Source organism: Lycium ferocissimum, chromosome 1, assembly GCF_029784015.1.
Source record: "Lycium ferocissimum isolate CSIRO_LF1 chromosome 1, AGI_CSIRO_Lferr_CH_V1, whole genome shotgun sequence".
NCBI classification, from domain to species: domain Eukaryota; kingdom Viridiplantae; phylum Streptophyta; class Magnoliopsida; order Solanales; family Solanaceae; genus Lycium; species Lycium ferocissimum.
Genome location: NC_081342.1, coordinates 2,184,523 through 2,207,647, shown reverse-complemented (window position 1 = coordinate 2,207,647; position 23,125 = coordinate 2,184,523). Strand labels below are relative to the sequence as shown.

Here is a 23,125-nt window from a genome sequence, read left to right as displayed (position 1 = left end):
CTTTTATGTGGGCTTTTTTGTTTGTGGGCTACAACAATGGATTAAGATATATTTCGGGTCATTAGTCCAAAATTGGTCGTTTCTCTTTTGCAGTCACACCCTGTTTTCCCTTCTTTTTTCCCAAATATATATGCCATGAGAACGAGTCATTAGTCAATTAGCCTTTTTCAAGAACTCAATATAATAAGATTAAGGGAAAACGTTTTTTAGTTTTAGAAGGTAATTGTTCACTATTAAATCGAAAATGGAGTCGATATAATTTAACAAAATCTAAGAAATGATAAAAGTTGAAATATTTTCATATTTGTTTCTACCAAGTCGTATTGAAGCCTTAGTTTTTATTTCTTTTACTTCAATGTTTGCTACATTACTTTCAAGCCTTGAACGACTTGAAGTAGTCAAACCAGTAAACGTGGATATATTCTAAAGACAAGTTATAAATGCTTGCAATGAGATTAAAACATACAAGAACACATTTGAAACAGGACTCAATACGACTTCATCGGCTATATTTTATTAAACGTAATATGAGTAAAAAGACAATTGACATGAACTAATGTTCTTAATATGCTGAGATAGCTATTCTCAAACATTAATAGAAAGCAGCAACCCCCCCCCCCCCCCCACCCTCAATTTCAGCAATCACTTAGAAATATTTCTAAGTTTTGGAACCATGATATTGTTTGCAAAGTTAAGCACTTGATGAATGGTACACATCAACATGATTATCCACATGATGTACTATTGACCGAATCAACAAACAACGAGGTGATGATGTCTTTAAGCTTGTTTTTCGAATTTGTAAAATCACCCCCTTCGAGAATTTCTACAAGGCGTGCGAGATTTAAAGCAGGATCGAGGACAAACGTTGGCACTTCAGTAGCACGTAGATATTCCACATTTGTGTCTTTCCATGCATTTGCGATTTGCTTCCAAGCCTCAGCATATGCCTCTTGTTTTGATGCTCCAAATTCTTTCATGTAACATTCAATGAATGAAGCTCCATGTTCTCTTTGTTGTTCGTGCTGCATGAAATAGATTTCAGTGTGTACTGTGTACAATACAACTATATGTTTAATCGGCCAATACATTCTTTTTCAGGAGAAATTTCAATAATGTAAAATCTAGCATACAAAATTACATTTTCATAGCCATATTTTTAAATTACACCCCGCATAGCCACTTTTTCACAATATACAACTTTATACATCTGGAGTAGACAATACATCAACCTTGTATAAAAGTGTATAATAATGTATAGAGTGTATATAATAATGTATAAGAGGTGTTTATATCCAAGAAAATTCAATTATGTACAATATTTTTCAATTGTAGTGAGGGTACAAATATACAACAGGCTTTTGAAGTGAGGGTACAAATTGGATCATTTCAAGTAATATTACAAACATGGGCTATTTCGGGTAATTATTTTTTCTAAATAGTCACATAGGTTATTTTCCCTTCTCTTAATGTAGATAGTTCTAGCTAGTAATCAAAGCCTAAATATTCTTGCATAATTAAATCTTGCTTGATGACTAATTAGCCTATCTATGTTATAATGTAGTGTATTTCTCATTTCGTGCCAAATGTACCTCCAGAATGGGCATCTACCTACTCATAGCTTTAGGGGAAATTAAAGAATGCAAATAAGGAATATGTTGACATACTTACTTCATGTCCAATAATATCGTCCTTTAATCTGTTGATTAGTGATGAAGCTCGAGCGACCAAAGACTCATTTATCATCCATTCAAAAGTATCTTTGGTTATAAATTCCTCCATAACAATCAAAGAGGTAACAATAATCATCTGAACGGAAATGGTTAAAGTAGCGTTTCTCTTATAATCCTCGCATTTTGGAATATTGCCAGCCTTCAACCATTCGGCTTCCTTAAGATAGCTTATGGTCCACTTTTTCACCTAAAGAAGGAAATATTAGAAGAAGAAAAAAGTCAACAAGTAGAATTAGAAGCATATACATATCATAAAAAAGGTAGTTAGCAATATTGTCTCGCCTCCCGCTATATGCGACGAGTTAGGAAGAAGCGGGGGCAGAAGGTCTATTGTACGAAGCATATTCCATATCTTCTTTCGGATAAATTGTAAGTGTTTTATCTTTTACTTTCCTTTTTCTTTGTTGTAGGTTAGTTTAACCGATTAATGAGGCCGAGTTATTAAGCAAGCTTACCTCATTTTTTGCATGGTAGACACATTCTGCTTTACCCTCTTTGGTCAATTCTTCTTCTATTTCATCAAAATAATCCATGAAGACTTGATAAAGAGGTCTCATATAGGGCGATATCGAATCCATAGCACAGCTGTCACATCTGCACGTCAGGGGTTTGTATCAAAGTCCACTAGTTGATGGTATATATTTTACTTCTACATATCATTTTACGATAACTAGTGCTACTATACTTGATATATAGATGCATAATAACACTTAATTCTTACTCAACAACGGGAAATGACAAAGATTGATTGTTAAGGTTATACTTTCACCTCTCGATTGCATCGGTGAAAGGCACAAGTTCGTCATAAGTGGCATCATCAGTGATGGTGATGATAACGTTCTTCTTGCATGTCTATGTTTAGGCTCAAAAAACACCTCTGTTGCCCAAAAGTAACACTCCACCAGTTTATCTCTTGCATATGGAAATTTGTTCACAAAATCTAGGTCTTTCCACCACCAACGTATAATATATATACACACAAACATATTAATGGTTAGTTATGTTTTAATATAGCACACGAATACTATAATTTATATCACGAAGTATGTACCATATTCATATATACCTTGTAAGTTCGCTAAGCTCTCTTTGGTGCATCTTTTGCAAAATGTGGAAATCCAATTTCGCAAATTTCAAAAGCAAATTGTTATGTGCTTCAATATTTCCATATATACGTAAGTATTTTCCTGCTCCCCCTCTTGGTACATTTGTATGAATGGGCTGGCTCAATGCTTCACTAACTGAGTTCGAAACCAAAATGACCCCAAAAAAAAAAAACTTTTGAACCAAAATACCCCAATAAAAAAAAGGTGACAAAAGTACCTTTAGCACAGTAATTCTTGCGCTAAAGGACTTAAATGCGGCGCGGTTAAGTCCTTTAACGCAGTAAAATATTGCGCTAAAGGTACCCAGTAAAAAAAAAAAAAAATTCTATGACGCAGTATTTTACTGCGTTATAGAAACAGTAAAAAAAAAAAATTGGCCAACTTTATTTTTTGCAACACTAAGTGTTTTTTCATACTTTGACCAATGATTAGTCGTGTGTCAAGACTCCGAAACGTCAATATTTAATATAGAACCTGATTTTTTTTCTTCGTACAATAATGCAGGCTCAATACATCAAGGATACGTAAACGTTCGGATCGTCATTTTAGGGGTTGAAATGGTGTCCGAAGTAAGTTTTGTTTGACAACTTTAGGTTAAGTGTTCTATATACGTAGAAGTCCATTTTTGTTTGAAGACTTGTTGTCATTAGCTTAAAGTTTTTTATTTTTAGGGTTTATATTTAAGTGTGTTATTTTTTAAAGCGTAACTTTATTTCGAATATACACGATTTTTTGCCCTCGGACGTCCGATTTACGCAATTTTTTTTTTGCAACATATTCGAAATAAAGTTACGCATTAAAAAATAACACATTTAAGGAACAATTAGTGTTTTTTTTCATAAAAAGATCGCAGCATCTTTAATAAATCTTTTCTTTGCAACACTTAGTGTTTTCTCCATACTTTGACCAACGATTAGTCGTGTGTCAAGACTCCGAAATGTCAATATTTTATATAGAACCTGATATTTTTTTCTGCGTACTATAATGTAGGCTTAATACATCATGGATACGTAAATATTCGGATCGTTGTGTTAGGGGTTGAAAAGGCACCCAAAGTAAGTTTTGTTTGGAAACTTTAGGTTTAAGTGTTTTATTTTTAAGGTTTTGATTTAAACGTGTTATTTTTTTAATCAAGACATAACTTTATTTTGAATATAAATCTAATTCTAAAAAATATAATGTGAAAAACTAGTTGTAAAGTGGTCAAATTTAGATGGTCATAACTTTGCGCTGGGATGTCCGTTTTACGCGATTTTTTTTTTTTGATCTTGCGTATTTTTTCGAGATCTAAGCGGGCAAACGGTCGCAAGGCAGTTTGGCCCAGCCGATTTAAAAAAAAAAAACACTTGTTATCCTATTCAATTTCAATTTTCCCCCAAATTAGCTTGAAGTTTTAGTTTTCCTTACTTATAATATGATGATACGCAATAGATTTCAACGTAAAAATCTCGGGACAATGTATCTGTGAATGTTAATTTCACTTTTGTGATTTCAATTTTTCAAAATAAAGCTGACTAATTTTCTCGATATATAAAGTTGACTGAAATACACTTAAATCTAAACTTTTCAAACAAAATTTCAAGCACCTATTCAACCCCTAAAATGACGATCCGAACGTTTACGTATCCTTGATGTATTGAGCCTGCATTATTGTACGCAGAAAAAAAATCAGGTTTTATATAAAATATTAACGTTTTGGAGTCTTGACACACGACTAATCGTTGGTCAAAGTATGAAAAAAAAAATACTAAGTGTTGCAAAAAATAAAGTTGGCCAAATTTTTTTTTACTGCGTTAAAGGACTTAACCACGCCGTTACAGTTAAGTCCTTTAGCGCAGTAAATTACTGCGCTAAAGGTACTTTTGTCACCTTTTTTTTTGTTGGGGTATTTTGGTTCAAAAGGTTTTTTTTTGGGTCATTTTGGTTCCGGACTCTCACTAACTTGGACCTTGAGTGAGTTGTCCAATTTAGGGCCCATGGACTCGAGATGAGTGATGGTAAAAGTTAGAGCTTCTTCAAGAATGTCTTCCCCATGTACTCTTAGATATGCTGCTTCATATAAACTTAATAATCCTTGCACATCTTTAGTAAGAGTTTCCTTGAACTTCTCATCATATGGTTGATAAATTTTTTGAATACATCTGCTTAATTATCATCATGTCAGAGATTAAACTAGTTAAAAAGACGTACAAAGCCCATCATATGTGTATGTGTGTGTGTTAATATTAATTGTATGTTGGTTGCTATCATTAAAAGTTGACTCCAATTAAAAGTTGTCTGCCAATATCTAAAGTTAAGGTCTATACACCTCATAAAGTATGGGTTATTATGTGTGGATATCATGATGTAATTTCTAATATAATGAAAGTTAAATTAGAAATACATAAAGTTGTGCAACTATAAAAAAGGTTATGGTCAAATTTTCTTTTGGTGTCCCGTTGTCAAAAAGGTAAGAAGGGTTTACGTCTTGGTTTGGAAGACCACATGTTGAAGGACTTCACCAGTTCTCATGGATTCAGATACACTTGCGCTTCTAGTATTATTTTAACCTTGATGATTTGACAAAATTGGTCTTGAAAAGATGATGGATTTCATTTTGAAGTTTGGACTCTAACAATAGCTATATCTCTACAGAAGCTAGACATTCCACAAGAAATAGTCCTCTTGATTATCTTTTTTCAATTGACATCTAAGAGGATTAACAAATTAAATTTCACTGTGTTACATCTAATTGCAAGTGAAATAAAGATGATGCACTCTTTCATTTTTAACTGAATTATCCCTGGGCTAACTAAACTTAAATGTTTTCTTTTTAGTTTTAAACTAAGCCTCCCCTGTAATTTTTGAATTCATATATAAAGTTTAAATTCTAAGTGCACCTTTATGTTTAGACTTGATGATCACACATTCACACCTCATCAACATTTTACTTTTGACCATATATGAACACCTATATCTTTATTCTTTATTGCTATATGCCAAACTCAAAATCAACGAACTTACTTAAGTGCATAGGAAATCTATATATAGTTGAAAGTCTAACCCAATATTGATATAATAAAAGAAAAGGAAGTAGTAATTCTAAGATATACGATATACCAGAAGACATGTAATGTTGTTGTTGTCTCACTAGTCGAAAACGAAGAGCAACAACATAAAGATCATCATCATCATTTTCATTCGTTTCGACTTCACCAAAAATGTTTTGAATGGATGATTTAATCTCATTTTCAAAATGATATGACACTCCTAGTAGTTGGATTGCATTAATTAATACAAGTTTTTGTGTACTATTATCGGGTGTTTCCACCAACATTTTCTTGACCTTTTCTGTTAACTCTTCAAGTTCAACTTTTTCTTGTATACTAATTTCCTGCACCAAATTTATAAAACTAATTGTTAGTATTATTTAACTACCTTTACATAAAGGCCAGACCCATCGGCGGCCCCTTGTGATCGTCAAGATCTTTCACTTAGACACCTCAATTAAATCTTATTCCATTTAGACATTTTTCGATGAATCGGCCAAATATGTAATGTGTGTGTAACACACTCGCCAATGACATGGCTAAATGACAAATTAAATTATGACATGTGTCATTTGATCCCATAATAATATAAAAATAAATTTTGAGTAAAACTAATATTTCAAAAAAGTTAAAAAAAATCTATTACTAATATTTCAAAAAAGTTAAAAAAAAATCTATTTTCTAAGCCCTACACATTATTAACACACACACAAAAAAAAAAAAAAAAAAAACACACAATTACTAACAAAAGAATTTTTTTGAAATCATGTTCTTGGAGTTCTTCACCATTTTCATGTATGTTCTTGTTCCAACCACGAATTTAATCCAAAATTTTAAGAAAAACTCCTCCAAATTTATTATAACTTCAGCTAAAGATTCTCCATGAAGACTCGAAGACAAACTTAAAATTAATTTTTCAAAATTTTCATCAAATAAAGTAACCCATTTTAAACCTTCAAGCTTTCTAAAGTACCCTTTAATGGTGTTTCAATGAGTTCCTTTGATTTTTTTTTTCCTGTAGTGATAGCAGTAGCAGTAATGTCGATGATGGTAGAAAAAGAATGAAGAAGAAGAAGAAGAAGGAGGAGGAGGAGGAGGAGGAAATTAAAAAAAGGGAAAAGGGTCAAATATACCCCTCTACTATAGTTTATTAGTTAGGTTTACCCTTCGTTAGCTAAAGTAATTAAAAATACTCCTCTGTTAGCCAAAGTTCATATTTATACCCCTCCACGGACGGAAAAGCCCAAATCAGACCAAATTATTTATTTTTCAAAATTTACCCATGACCAGTCAACTTGGGTGACCCAACTCGCAAAAGTCATTTCCCCACCCAAATAATATACCCCTGTACGCCTTAGTAAAATGCTGTCCCATAAGCTACTTAATTTGATAATTTGTGAGCGATTGAGGCGATTTATTTCCTTTAGGCTTCGAATATCCTTTGAGTGATTGGCTTTTTCATTGGTTCTATGGTCATGAAAAAAGAACTGATGGGACTTGCTTTTGGGTTTCAGCTGATGTAAAAAACAAACCCATGTTACTCACCAATAAACAAATTAATAAGCTTGCACTTACCTTGTTCCTTCTCACTGCAAGCTCTTGTGGCCTTGTCCTTTTTCATTTTCTTTTTCCCGCATTTCAGGACACTTGCAGTGAGAGACTCTTTTTAGTTCATTTATTATGGACTGTGTTTGTCCATACACGGTCCTTATTTTGGTGCTTGTTTGTGCAGGTTTTGTTCATTTATGGTCCAGTTTTTGAGTTCATTTATTATGGTTCACTGTTGAATCATTCAGCACAGGTGCAATCGTGAAGAGTAGCAATGGAAGGGAAAAATCGAAGGGAAAACTTGAAGAGAGGGAAAAGAAGGGAAAGAAAATTTATGTAACCAAGCAATGGAAGTGAAAACTTCAGCCAACCCTATGGACTGAAGAGTTCTAAGGCATACAGGGGTATATTATTGTAATTTTTACTTGGCTTAGCTTACTATGTTACATATTTATGGAACATAACTATAATTTTTAATAATTAAGTTTAGTAGCTATAATATTATATTTTTACAACTTATAGCTACTCACTTTTCTACCAATTAACTTACCACTCCCCACAGCCCTATTTTTTAACTGCACACTTTCTCTCTCTCTCCTTTTCCTAAATATACGTTTCTAACTCCCATCTCCCCTAATTTCGTGCTTTTCAAATCAATTTCTGATTTCTTTCACTTCCTTTTTTTTACTCTATATTAACTGCTCATTAATTTCTCCCTTTTCCTTTTTAATCTAAAATTTTTCGCTCCCTCTCCTAATCTACTTTTGCTCAACATAAACCCTACTCGCCTCCCTCATTGCGGACCTTCCAATTTTGGTGCTGTCGATTCTCTTCTGGTGTGGCATTTTTTCTCTTCTTCATTATTTACTTACATATCCTATTTCATATTGAAATATTAGGGTACTATTGGCTCTATGATGTGAAGGATTATATTGCTATTAATTTGGAAATTTCTTCTTACAAAATCGATTGATTGCATATTAGAGTATTATGGGTTCTTTGCTTAATTTGGGTCTAATTGGTATTTACTCAAATACACAATAAGATTTGTAGTCCATAACTGAATTTGATGATGAGTTACTGTTTAAATTGAGTTTAATTGGTAAAAATCAGAAGCATTGGAGTTTAATTGCAGGGCTTTTCCAATTTTTTTTTGTTTTGGAGATTCTAGTTTTCAAGTCAGGTAGTGGAAAAGGAACTCACGTCCGAAGATTATAGAAATTTTTGGGTTCGAACACATAAATGCTAGAGATCTGTTGAGGAAGGAGATGTATTTTCACTTCACCAGATATGTGTTTTACTTGAATTTTAAGTATATTTTTATCGTATTTTTCGATGAACTTGATTAATTCCGTTTTTTTCAATTCACCGGATCTATATTTTGCATACATTTTAAGTATATTTTTGTCGTATTTTTTATTATTTCAATTAGTTTGTGTTTTGAACTTCGAGTTTATTCTGTTTTTTCAATTCCGCATCCGTATTTTGCGTACATTTTAAGTATATTTTTGTCGTATTTTTTATTATTTCAATTAGTTTGTGTTTTTAATTGTGTGTTATATATTTTTTCTACCTAATTTGTTCCTTGTAAATTTATGCGATTTTGAATTTGTGTTTACTTTTTATCAAAGTATATTTTGTAGTATATATTCAGTGTATTTGAAGTGTATTTTTACAGCACAGTCACACACTGTTGTGCATTTGACATTGATATATTTGCATTATATTTATAGTATATTTTCAGTATATCTTGAATGTGTTGTTATTTATTGTGGTTAATTTGTTATTTTGTTATTTTTTCATGTTTTGTTAATGTAAAGTTTCAGTATATCTTGACGCATTCCAGTTGAAATTGATGCAAAGTTTCTCTGTATGAGACACGACGCAAATCGACAAGGCAACCCTGAATGCATTTATTGATAACGAGCAACCACCAATACCTGTCAAGGCTACCGTTGATTATGATGCAGTGATTTTAGTAGATGTTCAGGACTAGATTTGTAGACAGAACAATTTATGTTTTAAGTTGTTTTTTTTTCTCCAACTTTTTTTTTGATGTATAACATCACTGTTGAGACATTATTTTTATGAAATTTTAGAAGAAGTTTTATGTATTTTGGTAATGATCCCGCTTGTTGTATAGTCTAATCGTAGATTTGAATTCTGTTTTTATTACATTTATATTTTTCTTGTACAGTTACTACTAAAAAATTACAAAGTGCATTTCAATATCAAGTTTGTATTTCCTACATGTTTTCACTATATTTTATTGATGAACCAGGAAGAGTTCTATGCATTTTCTCTATATATTCATGGTACACTTGAATTCATTATTGAACCATAAAATCCATTTTTCTATACAATAGACTTCAAAAATTAAAGAACAATTTTAATACTTCTAAAAATACATACAAAATACAAGTGAAATATATTGTAAATATATTCATTACGATTCAAATCTTACGGATCAATTAGAATACACTCAAAAATACAATCATAATATAAATAAAATACAGTGAATCAAAAGCCACCCTTAGGGATTAAAGTTTTTTTATGGAGTCAAGTTTTCCCATCTTATTAAAGTTACTAAATAATATTCAATATCAGCTTATTGCACTCAATAACTAATATTTTTTGTAACGAACATTTTGATTTTTAATAATGTAATTTCATTGAATATTTTTAATAACGAACACAAAACCGATGGTCATAGCATCAGGAGACAATCTCAACTTGTCACTATGCAATTCAGTTGATGAACAAATCAAGCTTTGCGTGATTTATGGAATATTAAAAAGAGATTTTTTTTTTAGTTATATTTTGGGAAAAATATGAAGAGAGTTTTTGAATTCAAATTTTATGTGAATGATTAGATGTTGAATGAGATATGTATATGAAAGAGAATGAGATTTGCGTGATTTATGGAACATTAAAAACAGATTTCTGTTTAGTTTGAAAAAGATTTTTTTTTCCTTAAATAGAGGCATTATTTGCTCAACAGTTCAGTGTATTTAGTCTGTATTTTGGCTATATTTATGCGACGCGTCCAGGACCTAAATATAGGAAGAACCAGCTACGAATTGTAAATAATGAACTTGTAATTATAGCTTGTTAGAAGCACCTAAAAGGTAGCTATTTGTGAAAATTTTACTATATTATTTGGGTGGGGAAATGATTTTTGCGGGTCGGGTCACTCAAGTTGATGGGTCATGAGTAAATTTTGAAAAATGGGTAATTTGGTCTGATTTGGACTTTTCCGTCTGTGGAGGGGTATAAATATGAACTTTGGCTAACGGGGGATAAACTTAGCCAATAAACTATAGTAGGGTATATTTGACCCTTTTCCCTTAAAAAAAAAAAAAAGAAGATTTTTGGCCTTTCCAAGCGCTTGTTTGGTGTGAAATCCACACAACTTGCCAAGTCAACGAAAAGTGTTTAAATGACACAGTAAGGGTCCACTTCAGGTGTTTAAATGGAACAAGGTATAGTTGAGGTGTCTAAGTGAAGGATTTGAATGACCACAAGGCCGCCGATGGGTTTGGCCTTATATAAAATAGCAGCAAATGCAATGTTTTGTTTTAAAGCTATCGATGAGTGTTCACATACTGTGAGTTGAGGAGTATGAACCATTGCTAATTGACTCATACTTTTATCTTTCCCAAAAATGGCTTTCGTAGCTTTAATCACTACCAATTTGAGATTGTTGCTGCTATATGGTGAGGTATTTTATAGTGCAAATGAGGTATTTTATAGTGCAATTGGGACGACTAGTGTCCAAGTGAGTAGTTATCCAAATAACTTTTCGGTTTCCGAAAAGTATTCTCTTCGTCTCAAATTATATGTTGTGATTACAGCTGTCAAAACGGGCTAGCCTAGCCCAAGCCTCGCTGGCCAAGGAATTTGATGAGCTGGGTGGGCCGGCCCTTCATTTGAATGGGCCTTAAAATGGCTAGCCCAACCCAGTCCTATACGGGCTGGGGCGGGTCAGCCCTTCCTTTTTTTTCAACATTTTTTATAAGTATTATTTTTTTCAATTTAAATTCTAACATTTAAGTATATCAATTTGTTAACATTTCTAATATGTGATTATATGGAAGTACATGATCTACGACAACTTACAACATATTTAACACCTATACATTGTCAAGCACATTTGAATCTGTTTGTGATATAATTGTCTTAATTAATATCTCCATCTTCGTCTACAGCCATATGCAAATTTAATTAGTTAAACATTATCTAATAACTACATTTCAGAAACTAATTAGCAGTATTTAAATTCGCTTAATAATATTACTACTTTGAATTTAGTAAAGCTCAACTACTAATTTGAGTAACAAATTTGACAAGTTCATGATGGATGTAATTTTTATACGTGGTGATTAGAAATTTTAGTATTAGGGTACATTTGGTGATTAAGAATTTAGCAATAGGGATTTAACGCTAACTGAGAAAAGTATTGTACGATACTAAGACCAATTCGATAATCACTCTTCCTACTTTTTACTTCTTTTTTTATTTTATTTTTAAATTTTAAGTTAAAATTAAATTTGCAGTCATGAATACAACTTCTATGCTTGGTGATTAGGATTTAACGCCAGTGAGTAAAGTATTGGGTAAATAATAAAACTTATTTGGTAATTACTTTTCCTTTTTTTTTTTTTTTTTTTTTGCTTCTTTTTCACAATATTCTCTTAAATTTTAATTTAATCTAAATAGATTTTTGGCCCACGGGCCAGCGCTAACTTTGGCTGGGCTTATAAGCCTTAGTTTAAATGGGCTTAAATAATCTTAGCCCAACCCTACCCTTATAGAGGACTGGGCTGGACTGGCCTCAAGGACCAAGCCCATTTTGACGGGTCTAGTCGTGATTTCTAAAAATAATAGTCTTAAATTATTTGTATTCAAGACAAAATAAATATTTCTCTCCCATTTTGCCCTTAGTACTCTCTCCGGTCACCATAATATATAAGTGTCATTTTGGCCTTTGGCGCACTCCTTAACAAAATACTAACTACTAGAAAAAAAATTGACTAACTTGCCCTTAATTAAACAGCACTTATTTTATAAAGTTTCTTGATTACATAAAAATACACTTAAATTATCTAAACAGGAGTAAATTTGAAAATAATTAATTAATATCTTCTTGATTATATAAATGGATACTTATATTGGACCAAAATAAAAAAGCCAAAAGGATACTTATTATGGACCAGAGGGAGTAATAATAGTTCTTGAAGAGTATAAACACCTAAATTATACAGAGATGACACATAAAGAATAATATTCAATAAAGTGAGATTATATCTTAAGACATAAACAAGAGTAAAATAGTCAAAACTCCCTCTTAATTAATGTTTTTTTAAGGTGTGTAAAAGAGAAATACGACAAATAATTTGAGACCAAGGGAGTAATCTTTTTGTGGATTACTTTCATATAATGGTGGTTGACTATAATTTTCTATTGAAGATTTTTCTTTATTTACTGTTAATGATTTTCTGTTCCAATTGTCCTAATCAACCTAGCCACATCATTAATGACCGATACTCCCACTTCCCTGTAATTAGGGCAATTCGCAGTAATACCCTTATTTTGGGGTGGTATTTAATTTTTGCCTATCAAAATAAAAGTATTTAACTTTTACCCTTCGCCTAAAACTTCGGGGTTCCGAGTTCGAACCCTCTGCTCAGGCGAATATTAATAAAAAATTCGCTAGGTAGAGGTTGCCTACAAATTCTGCCCCATCGGGCATAGTTTGCTTGCCAAACTATGCCTTAAGGTAGAGTTTTGCTAGCAAACTATGCCTTAGCAAACTCTATCTGATAAGACATAGTCTGTAGGAAACTTTTGGTCTGTCTTCCAGGCACACACATGCATATTGCTTCTCTATTTCATGCCCTTGATTTAATGTCATTATTTATCATGCTAATTTTGTACACAAAATTCTACCTTAAGGCAGAGTTTTGCAAAACTCTGTCTTGCGAATCCAAATATCTGCCTTGCTAGAATCCTTTTTTTTTTATTTACTGAGCTGGGATTTGAATTCAAAACCTCTGGGTATTAGGCGAATGACAAAAAATAAAGACCACCAATTTGAAGGGAAAAAATTAAAGACCACCCCAAATGAAGGGCAATCCGCGCAAAAAAAAAAGAAGAAAGAAAGATAACGCATATTAAGTACTCTTATTAATATACTAGATGGCTGGAGCCCGTGCCAGCACTGTTAGGAAAATGAGCTTACATTATTTACAATATTTTCTTTATATTTTAACTATTTCGGGTTGTACGGTAGTCCATAAACGTGAGCCCAATTAGAGTGTGATAATTGATATTGGGCCGTGCACTTTATGTGCTGGTGGGTCTAGTAAAGCGGTGAGTGTAGGCTTAATCCAATGAGGCCCATAATGGGTGGGCCTATTAGGATTTCAATATTGCAGCTAGGTCCCCTCCTCTAACCCTATATAAGGCACCTCTTGGCTCTTCTGTGTTATCACTTTAGAGATACAATAAAATAGGTGTGAGATTGCTGTCCCATTGACGTCGCCTTAATGAGAAGGGTAATAGGGAGGAAGACCTAGTCCGTTCTGCTGTCAATTATGGCTCAAACAGGTACACTGTTCTATCCTACTAATCTCTTATAATTTTGTGTCATATTATCATGTTTGATCTTGGAATTGTCATGTTAAATATCTTACATGTGATATCAGCGCCTAAAAAGCATGATTTAGGATCAAAATTTTATGATTAGTAGAGATTATGGTTCTGTAACCCGAAATTGGTTGCTGTAATTTCATGTTGAAATTTTTGAAGAAACAGACTGGGACCTTAAGGCTTTAGTCCTCTCCTTAAGACCTTCGATTTGATAGGTGGCTCATTTTCTAACTTCAAATATTGAGAGAGTAATTGCATTTTGAAGTTTTAGGGTTTACACGAACAAACCCATTTGAACTCTTCCTTAAATCTTGATTTGTGATAAAAATCGATTGAAATCTTGTTATGAATTTTGTTATGATGTTGTTGATGACTGAAATATTGGATCAATTGCAAGATATTGCTCAAGGAAGGGCTAAATTTTTCAGTTGCTTTCAAGAAATACATTGAAGTTTATTTCTAGGATTTTTGGCCAAAATATTAGGATGAAATTCTGTCATTTTTTAACTACATTGGTTGTGGAATTTTGTTGTGCATGATTCTGATGTGTGGTTGATCGGAAAGTTGTCATCTTACCGGAAATTACACTTTTCTGGCGAAAAGAAAAAAAAAATTCAAGTTCATGTATTGGTCATTAAAATCATTGTTTTAAATCTGATTTAATGTTGGTATAATATGCAAAAACGTTTTTAGACTTTATTCCATTGTAACTGATATATCATGGTGTTAAATTTGGTTTAATGTTGGTATAATATGCAAAAACGTTTTTAGACTTTATTCCATTGTAATTGCTATTTATTATATCAGTTACAAGCTTTAAAGTTGGTGTTTATGTTCATTATTAATGAACCCATTTATTGAAACATTTCAGATTCAAAATACATTCCCTTTAGTTTATTTTTTGTATTAAATGGGTTTAAAGTGTATTTTAATGATTTGACTTAACCAATATTGATAAAATTGAAAGAACTTGAATTTGGGTCAAAGAAAAACCATTTTTCTGGTTTTGACCCCGGTGGAGGTAGAAGAAGGGTTCATCCCCAATTTTCTTAGAAAATCCCACTCTCGCCCACAGGAGAGTGAGATACACGCTCAGGCTGAATTTTTGTGTGCAGAATTGTCCAAATTTTCTGGATTTTCCCATAATTTTTCATAATTTTTCGAGCTCGGGAAGTATTTATTTCGAATTTATTACTTCTGAAACTTTGGAAAATCACATAAACTAATTTCGACCATAGAATTTGTTGAAAATTTACTGTAAATTTATATGAGTCATTATAAATATATGGGAGGCTTCACACGCCTGAAACGAACTCTGGATAATTATTCTTTAGTTTTAGAATATGTTAAGGTTCGTTTATGTTGAAATTAGAAAGAAAAAAAAAACTATTTCATAATTAAATTGTTGTTCGAATTGTGACTTGGTGTGGTACATTTGAGATGTGAACATGAAAGGCAATAATTTTCTAAATAATATTATTTAATTAATTTATGAAGTTATCTACCCAAAGGGGTTAATTTTATGAGTTAATTAATTCATCATGGAGTAATTTTGGTTGAGATTTGATTAAAGAAAATTTTCCACCCAAAGGGGATTATTTTGTTTATATCATTATGTCTCGTGGGAGGTGTGTGACTTAGAAAAGTTTATTTACCCAAAGGAGATAAATTTTTCGAAGGTTATTGTATCTCAATTTTCTTATATAAATCTCCATGAAAGGGTGCGTGATTAGTTGTGTCTTTGTTTTCTCTACCCAAAGGGGAATTAATAATTATACAACTACTTGCACATATTTTGGTGAAAATATGTTGCCTTAATTAATCAAGTTGCATTTATTTCTGTCTCCTTTACAAAGAACAACAATGTTGCTAAAATTGAAATCCTGACTGGATCCAATTACAAAAAGTGGAAACGTGATATGGACTTTGCTTTTGAACTGGTTGAGATGGATATGGTTATTGTAAAAGATGCACCGACAGAACCAACTGAGGAAAGTAATGATGAAGAGAAAAATGAATATGCTAAATGGGAAAGATTTAACAGGTTGTGCTTAAAGGCCTTAAAGAGGTCAATTGCTAAGCATTTACTCTGCCAGAAACAAATAGCTCCAAGGAGTTTTTTGAAGCTGTTGGTGAGCGTTTTCAAGTTTCTGATAATGCTGAAGCCTCAAGATTGATGGGTGAACTAAGGAACTTAAAAGTATGATGAAACAATGGGAGTCCCTCAGTTTATTTTGAGAATGGTCTCTATGCAGAATAAGTTGAAGAACTTAGATGTGACTCTTCCTGATAGTTTCATGGTTCATGAAGCTCTTTTACAGCTTCCGTCATAATTTAGTCAGATGAGGACTGCTTATAATACAAGCAACGGTATGGACTATTAATGAGCTCATTACTAAATGTGATGCCGAGGAAGCAAAAGCGAAAAGAGAAAAAGTGGCGTCTACTAATGAAAAAGTAGAATCGGCTAACATGGTTTCTGTGCAAAAACTTGTGTAACAAGTTCAAAGGAAAGAAAAAGTGACAAGGTCCTAAAAAGACTCAGGCTTTCAAAGGAAATGGTAAAAGTGGAAAACCTAACAACAATGGCAATCAAAATGGTGTTGATGGGAAATGTCATTTTTGTGATAAGAAGGGTCACAAGATAGCAGACTGCTTCAAGTTTAAGGCTTACAAAGAGAAGCAAAAGGTTGATCAAGGTGAGTTTGCTTATGTTTGTTTGGAAGCTAATTTAGCTGATGCACCAAAAGATTCTTGGTGGTTAGATAGTGGTTCTACTATTCATATCAGCACTGTTTTGCAGGGGGTAAGAGATCAGAGGAAGCCAAGTCTAAAGGAAGCAAAAGTTAGAGTTGGAGGAGGCACTTTTCTTGACGTCGTGGCTGTTGGGACGTTCTATTTGGAGCTAGATAGTGAATTTCAGCTTGTTTTGAATAATGTGTTTTATGTTCCAAATTTTGGAAGAAACTTAGTTTCTATTCAGTTGTTGGACAAGGCTGGTTATGTTATGACTTTTGGTAATAATAAAGCTGAAATATTCTATGACTCCAAATGTGTTGGTATTTGTCCTTTAGTTGATGGTTTATATAAATTGCCTCTGACTCTTAACTCCTCATTTCATGTTGAAACCGGAAATTCTAAGCGGTCTTTAATTAAAGACACTACAAGAAAAACTATATTTGGCAACAAAAATATTTTTATTGCCATAGATTGATTATTGTTGCAAAAAATACTTTTGGCAACAAAAAAAAATATTTTGTTGCATGAACTTTTCCCAACGGGGTCGTTATTGCAACAAACAAGACAACTTTTTTTTTTTGGTTGCCAAAAGTACTTTTTGCAATAATAATCGATACTATGGCAACAAAATTAAATTCTTTGGCAACAAAAAAATCATTTGCCAATAATAAAACTAAGTTGTTGCTAAATATAAAATTTTTTGTTGCGATTTCTATACTTTCTTGTAGTGAGAGAAGTCTCGAATACTTTGGCATAAACGGTTAGGTCATATTTCTAAGGAATGCATTGATACAACAACAACAACAACAACCCAGTGAAATCCCACAACGTGGGGTCTGGGGAGGGTAAAGTGTACGCAGACCTTACTCCTACCAAGGTAGGAGTAATCGATATTCTTCCACGTCTTAGTCATGATGATGTAGGGTTATGTGTTGATTCTGTTCGTGGTAAGTTGACTAAGACCAAGACAAAGGGTGTAACTCGAAGTCAAGGTCTTTCAGAGATTGTTCATACGGATATCAGTGGGCCATATTCTACTACTTTGTGTGGTAACAGATACTTCATCACATTTATTGATGACTATTCTCGCTATTTTTAACTTTATTTGATTAAGGAGAAGTCTGATTCTCTTGATGTTTTCAAGATTTTTCGAGCGGAAGTTGAGAAGCAATTGGGAAAAGTTATCAAAATTGTGAGATCTGACCGTGGAGGTGAATATTATGGGAGATATACTGAAACTGGTCAACACTTTGGGCCTTTTGCTAAATATCTTCAAGAAAATGGAATAATTGGTCAAGTTACTATGCCTGCAGATCCTGAGCAGAATGGTGTGGCTGAAAGACGTAATCGCACTTTGATGGACATGAAAAGAAGTATGATGAGTCAGACCAATATGCCCGAGTTTCTTTGGGGTGAAGCCATAAAAATTGCTGCTTATATTCTAAATCGGGTTCCAAGTAAGGTTGTTCCTAAAACACCATTTGAATTATGGACTAGCAGGAAACCAAGACTGAATCATTTTCGGGTTTGGGGTTGTCCTGCATAAGTTAAAATCTTTGATCCGTCGCGCAGAAGAATACTGATCCAAGGACTGTTCATTGTTATTTCATGGGATATCCAGACCATTCAAAAGACTATAGGTTTTATTGCCCCTCTCGGGGAACTAGAATTGTTGAATCTCGCACGGCTAAGTTTCTGGAGTTAGACTTTGTCGAAGGAAGTAATTCTCGGTCCTAATGAGCCAAGGGGAGCAGTAGCAGTGCACATGATATTGCTCCTATGGCTGTAGAAGATGAGAATGTTCAAGCTGGTGAACCACTTTCTGATGTTTCAGAGATTCCATTCCGAATATCACAAAGAGATAAAAGGTTCGTTATTTCTAGTAATTATCAAGTATATCTTGGTGAAGCTGATTATGATATTGGTCAAATTGAGGATCCCGTGACTTTTAAACAAGCTGTTAACAGTCATGAATCAGATAAATAGCTAGATGCCATGAATGATGAAATAAAATCCATGTATGATAATGGTGTTTGGGAAATAGTTGAGTTGCCTCAAGGTAACAACCCATCAGTTGTAAATGAGTTTATAAAACCAAGAAAGACATTCGCGGAAATATTGAAAGATTTAAGGCCCGTTTGGTAGCAAAGGGCTTTACTCACAAAGAAGGCATTGATTATAATGAGACTTTTTCACCTGTGTCTACTAAAGATGCTTTCAGAATTATCATGGCACTGGTGGCTCATTTTGACCTCGAGCTCCACCAGATGGATGTCAAGACAGCTTTTCTCAATGGAAATTTGTCTGAGGAGATTTACATGAAACAGCCTGAAGGTTTCGTTAAAAGTGGAAAGGAGCATCTAGTGTGCAAATTAAAGAAGTCTATTTATGGCTTGAAGCAAGCTTCTCGTCAGTGGTATCTCAAGTTTGATAGTGTTGTGTCATCATTTGGTTTCATGGAAAATAAATTTGATGAATGCGTTTATCTGAAAATCAGTGGGAGCAGATTCATTTTTCTTGTATTCTACGTGGATGACATTCTGCTCGCTAGTAGTGATCATGGATTGCTATATGAAACCAAACAATTTTTCTCAAGAAACTTTGAGATGAAAGATATTGGGGAAGCTTATTTTGTACTCGGCATAGAGATTCATCGTAATAGATCTCGCAACATTCTTGGGTTGTCTCAGAAGTCCTATATTAATCGAATTCTTTCTAGGTTTAATATGCAATCTTGCAAGGCTGGAGATGTACCAATAGCCAAAGGAGACAAATTAAGCAAGGCGCAATGTCCCAAGAATGATTTGGAGAGAAAAGCTATGGCAGACATTCCTTATGCTAGCAAACGACTTGATGTATGCACAGGTGTGTACGAGACCTGACATAGCTTTTGCTGTGAATGTCCTTGGTAGATACTTATCTGATCCTGGTCATGACCATTGGGTTGTAGCCAAGAAGGTCATGAGATATCTTCAGAAGACTAAAGACCATATGCTGATATATCAAAAGGTTGATAGTCTTAAAGTTGTTGGTTATTCAGACGATGATTTTGGCGGGTGCACAGATGACTAAAAATCCACTTCTGGTTACGTTTTCACACTTACTGGTGGTGCCATATCTTGGAAAAGTGTTAAGCAGATGTTGGTCACATCTTCTACTATGTATGCTGAGTTCGTAGCTTGCTATAGTGCGTCTACACAAGCTGTTTGGCTTCGAAATTTTATTGGAGAACTCAGAGTTGTTGACTCGATTCAGAGACCCATTGTGATGTATTGTGACAACAGTGTACCGTATTCTTTTCCAAAAATAATAAGCCGAGTAGTGGCACCAAACACATGCAGATTAGGTTCTTGACAGTCAGGGATTTGGTAAGACAAGGAGACATTGTTATACAGAATATTAGGACAGACGCAATGCTAGCTGATCCACTAACTAAGGGTCTCAGGCCCATTGACTTTAAACGTCATGTAACTAATATGGGTGTTTTAGAGTCTTTTGATTCTTTGAGTTAGTGGGAGTCTGTAATATTCTGTTATCGTGAACTTTTATTATATGAAATAAAATACGCATTACTTTCATATATTGTGTTATGATTAGCATCATTATTGTTCACATTATTGGTTAGTCATATCATGGTATCTTGAGGTGGTTTTTGGTTCACCCAAGAGGTAATTCAGATGTGCAATGATTTGCAATGTTAGTTGCTCTATATTTTGGATGCATTTCGGTAATACGGTATCTTGAGATGAAATTTGGTTCGTCCAAGAGGGCATCCATTTCTGGTATATGATGCAATTCGGTAATACGGTATCTTGAGGTGAAACTGGTTCGCCCAAGAGGTGCATCATTTATATGCTTTTATGGCATATGGAGGACTGATAAGGTAATAGTGCTTGAGTACATATTCTTGTACATATATATCACACGTGACACTATTCCTTACTACACTGCTAGACCATGATCTTGTTGGCTTAATTGATAGTATTGTGATTACGAATGGTCTCGTGTTCCAAAGAATATAAAGACCGCCATAGTCTAGTATTTAAGATTGAGACTGCAAAGATCAATTAAAGTTTATGGATTGTTTTCTAAAATGTGGCCACAAATGTTTTCTTTCATCAACCCGGAAAAATCTCTTTTCAAGAGATTCAGTTTCTTTTTAAAAAATAAAATAAAGTATATTTGCTAATGTAGCCCAAGTGGGAGAATGATAGGAAAATGAGCTTACATTATTTAAAATATTTTCTTTATATTCTAACTATTCCGGGTTGTATGGTAGTCCATAAACGTGCGCCCAATTAGAGTGCGATAATTGGTATTGGGCCGTGCACTTTATGTGCTGGTGGGTCTAGTAAGGTGGTGAGTGTAGGCTTAATCCAATGAGGCCCATAATGGGTGGGCCCATTAGGATTTCAATATTGCAGCCAGGTCCCCTCCTCTAACCCTATATAAGGCACCTCTTGGCTCTTCTGTGTTATCACTTTAGAGATACAATAAAATAGGTGTGAGGTTGTTGTCCCATTGACGCCGCCTTAACGAGAAGGGTAATAGGGAGGAAGACCTAGTCCGTTCTGCTGTCAATTATGGCTCAAACAGGTACGCCGTTCTATCCTACTAATATCTTATAATTTTGTGTCCTATTATCATGTTTGATCTTGGAATTGTCATGTTAAATATCTTACAAGCACAGGCCCAATGACAATACTGTGCGGAAGGAAAAACTAAAGTCATCTTTCTTGGCATACTCAAGCGTAGCAAATATAGTTGCATGAAATGTCTTAATTTGTACGTTCTATTATGCTATTATGATCGAATCTATATCATATTTAAGATTACAAATTTCAAAGTCTCTTTTTCTTTTAAAATATTATCCACATGTAAATTGAAAAGTAAGAAAACTCACATTTACATCGTTAATGTTTTTTTACTTTTCAAATAAATTAAAGAATAAATCTAAGAGTTAGAATGGGAGTAAATGCAAGAGTTAATATTGTTGAAGCAAATCTGAATTGAGATTATCGCTTAAATAATTGGAGGTGGAGCCCATTTATTTATCTGAAGAAGAAGAAAGTGGAATGTTTGAAATGGCTACCAGTGGGACCCACCAGCTGAGAAATCTCTGGAAGCAATTCTGAACATGTGAAAAACGAAAGGGCCCCCACATGTACAAAAGTCCATTACCTTAAAACATGGAAATCGTAAGAGCATGCTGTCAATCAGCAGCCTGCTTCTACACTCTTATTATAGTACTAGACTAGATGATGAAAGCACCCAACATAAAAAATAATACGACATTTTTCTTTTTAACCTATCTAAAAAAGAATGATATAGTTTTATATTTAGAAATCATTTAATTTGAAACTTTTCCTTTTATTTTTAATAAAATAATTTAAATTCACACAAATATTTATTATTTGTTTTAGACAACAAATTTCAAAGAGCTTTCTTTTCTTTTTTAAATTTCGTGTCTAGTCAAACTATATCACATAAATTAGGACCGAGAGACTACCTTTTAGTAATATAATTATGGAATGTTTATTATAGAAAGTATTATAATTCAATTAATTGAAAATATTAATAAATTATTTTACTTAGTTCGCTTCTCCCATGACTTTCCTGGTTTGGTTCTCCAATTGAAAGATTTGAAATGCACCTTCTCCTATCGAGTTTCATGCCATCATCTCTTTTTACTCAACAACACTGAAAAGCGCTTTCATATGTAGCATCTGTTGTAGTCTTAAATTTTTAAGTAGAGACCAACTTCATCATTTTAAGAAAATATGTGTATACGTTTCTTGACCGTTTACATTTTGTCTTCTTTATGTTATTCCTCATTATTTGTGTGAGACGTATATGTCTAAAATTAGTGCATTTTTATCCTTACCCAAAGATATAAGTTTTAAATCTTTTGGTTTTATGACTTCTTTAGCCGTTTTTGTGTTCAATTTAAATCCTTATTTTTTTTTCTTGAATTTCTCTTCTTTAAATTTTCTCTAAGTGTACTTTTACCATTTTCTGAACTTATTATCATTATTTAAATGTCCTTTTTTTTTTTGCAATTGTCTCCTACTTCTTCACGTGGACCCCACCTTAATTTTTTTATTATTTTAATTAACTGTATTAAATGACTAAATACATTCTTCTAATATAGTAGAAAAATAAAGTATTATCCTGTTTACCAAAAAGGAGAAAAATGACCTATACTCATTGTAGTACGGCAGCTCTCCGAAAATTACAAGATATATTATTTTAAATACAGAAAATTACCTGAACAATTATCAAGATACATTTTTTAATACGGAGATAACATAACTATACA

General features: G+C 33.2%; 1 pseudogene; it reads right to left on the bottom strand.

Moving 5' to 3' along the window:
• Positions 1 to 669: 669 nt before the first annotated feature.
• On the bottom strand, positions 670 to 11,046 carry LOC132060825 (sesquiterpene synthase 14b-like; annotated as a pseudogene).
• Between the last annotated feature and the right edge of the window lie 12,079 nt (positions 11,047 to 23,125).